General features: G+C 29.0%; 1 long non-coding RNA gene across 1 annotated transcript; it reads right to left on the bottom strand.

Moving 5' to 3' along the window:
* Positions 1-302: 302 nt before the first annotated feature.
* On the bottom strand, positions 303-2,010 carry LOC139811362 (uncharacterized). The gene is made up of 2 exons (XR_011731618.1): positions 824-2,010; positions 303-505 (listed from the first exon to the last, which is right to left on the bottom strand). It is a non-coding gene; the product is annotated as an uncharacterized lncRNA (long non-coding RNA).
* Positions 2,011-2,309: the final 299 nt, after the last annotated feature.

The following is a 2,309-nucleotide window of genomic DNA, read 5'->3' as shown; positions in this document are numbered from 1 at the left end:
GCAATAAATAACCCTAAAGAATATGGAAAAGTATTTACAGGAAGCGAGAACAAATTAATTTCTTAGAACAAATGATAAATTTTATGAAAAATATAAATGTAATTAATGAAAAAAGTTCACGTGTTAGAGTTAATTGTTCTGAATGCTGGCAAATAACAATTAGAAGTATAATGCTACTTTGAAATAAATTAAAATGTTATGATTTTCATATCTTCGCACACGAAGAATAAATCAAGACTGTATTAAAATTTTTTTTGGTTCAATTAGACAACAAGGCGGTAATTGCTTAACTCCAACACCAATACAGTTTACGAGCGCTTTTAAAAAATTATTCAGGATGAAATTTTTACAACAGACAGATACGCAAAATTGTGCTGTAGATACAGATAAAATGTTAAATTTAATTGGAGAATCATGTTCGAGTCCTTCATCATCTTCTGCGTTCATTCCATCTTCGGCGCGTCCAATTTTAGACATCTTCAATCATGACTATTACAATATGGACCTGCCAGAAGAAAATGCGTTTAGATATGTATGCGGGTATTTAATTAAGAAATGTCTACAAATACATACATGTGAAGCGTGTACAAATGTACAACTTATCTTAATGAAAACAAAACTGTCATAGATGATACTAGTTTATATTGTTCTTTTCGAGAGATATTGTTCTTTTACTACCACAGAAGAAAATTAATTTGGAAATTTGAACGTAGCAAGTCATAATTTTTGTTCTTATATACATGAATTAGAAAAAATATTTTTGAAAGTAATTGTTTCTAAAAAAATATTGGTAAATATTTATTTGAACTTGCACAAGCCGTACCTTTTGAAGCACCATGTCCAAATTTTCCAACAGTTTATTTAATAAAACTATTTATGCGCATGCGTATTTACTATACTTTGTCTCAACATAATAAAGTATCCAAAAATGTTGATAAAAAGTCACTAAAAAAAATAGAAAACTTCTTAATATTTTACATTTATAATACTTTTCTTTTCTGACTTATTTTTTACTTGTTTGTATGCATGCAGTCTTATTTTCACTATAATATGCGCGAATAATATTATTATGAAATTCGGCTAATTAGTAGTCAAATGATGGATTATCTTTTATAACTTATTATTTCCCGTTTGTTCTTTAGGTTTACGATTTATATGTTCCATGAAATCATACAGGGTTAATTATTATAGAAAATTTTTCTTCTCTCTCGCTTTCTCTTTGGCTCGTACCGAGGTGGATTGAGTAGCTGAGGTACAGACAAATGACTGAGAGTTAGGAGAGAAGAAATAAAGATATATTTAACAATATATATTTATATGCATGTATGTCCATACAGTAATGTACTTTTTTTCCAAGTTTGTGTTTTGTGTGTGTGTGTCATATATCTACATGCATAGATTTCTTGTTTCGTCTTTTAGGCTTAAGGTTTATTGAAATTAACTGTTATATAACATTTTTTATAACTATATGTATTGTGTGTGTGTGTGTGTGTGTGTGTGTGTGTGTGTGTGTGTGTGTGTGTGTGTGTGTGTGTGTGTGTGTGTGTGTCATATATTTATATGCACGAGTTTATTGTTTAGTCTTTTAGGCTTAAAGTTTCTTGAAATTAACTCTCATAACATTTTTTATAACTGTGTATTTCGTATGTGTAACACATACAGTGTGTGTGTGTCATTTAGTTATATGCATGGATTTATTGTTTCATCTTTTAGATTTAATGTTACTTGAAATTAAAACTGTCATGTAAAACTTTTTATAACTATGCACTTTGTGCGCGTCTCATACATCCATATGCATGTGTTTATATTTGTTTCGTCTTTTAGGTTTAAAGTTTCTTAAAATTGATTGTTACATACAATTTGTTATATGTACAATATGTATAGTTTTTAACTATAGTTTTTTAAATAATATATTCGTACAATTGTGTTAATAAAATATGAAATAAGATATTTATCTTTATTTTTAAATCTTGCTATCTAATATTTTGTTTATATTTAAATAGGTATCTGCGTGCTTCTCGCGCAAGGAGTCATAATTGCCGCATAAATAAATAGAAGACTACAAAGAAGACGGAACATTCCCCCATTGCATAAATGTGCATCTTTTACATATTTAAGTATCATGGCAAGTATATTGGCAGGTTAAGGTGATCCTAAAGCCGTGATTCTAGCCGGTTTTTTTCGGTTTTTTTCTTAGCACTAATCTTTTAATTGGCTTTATAGAAATGCAAAATTTTTGTCTAGAATTAAAGTACGCATCAAAATCTAGGTCATGGTGGTCGAATTTATATGTGGTGGTCGTCACGTAT

Source organism: Temnothorax longispinosus, chromosome 1, assembly GCF_030848805.1.
Source record: "Temnothorax longispinosus isolate EJ_2023e chromosome 1, Tlon_JGU_v1, whole genome shotgun sequence".
In the NCBI taxonomy this organism is placed as follows: domain Eukaryota; kingdom Metazoa; phylum Arthropoda; class Insecta; order Hymenoptera; family Formicidae; genus Temnothorax; species Temnothorax longispinosus.
Note: the sequence above shows the minus strand (reverse complement) of the source record. Positions and strands in the feature narration are given on the sequence as shown.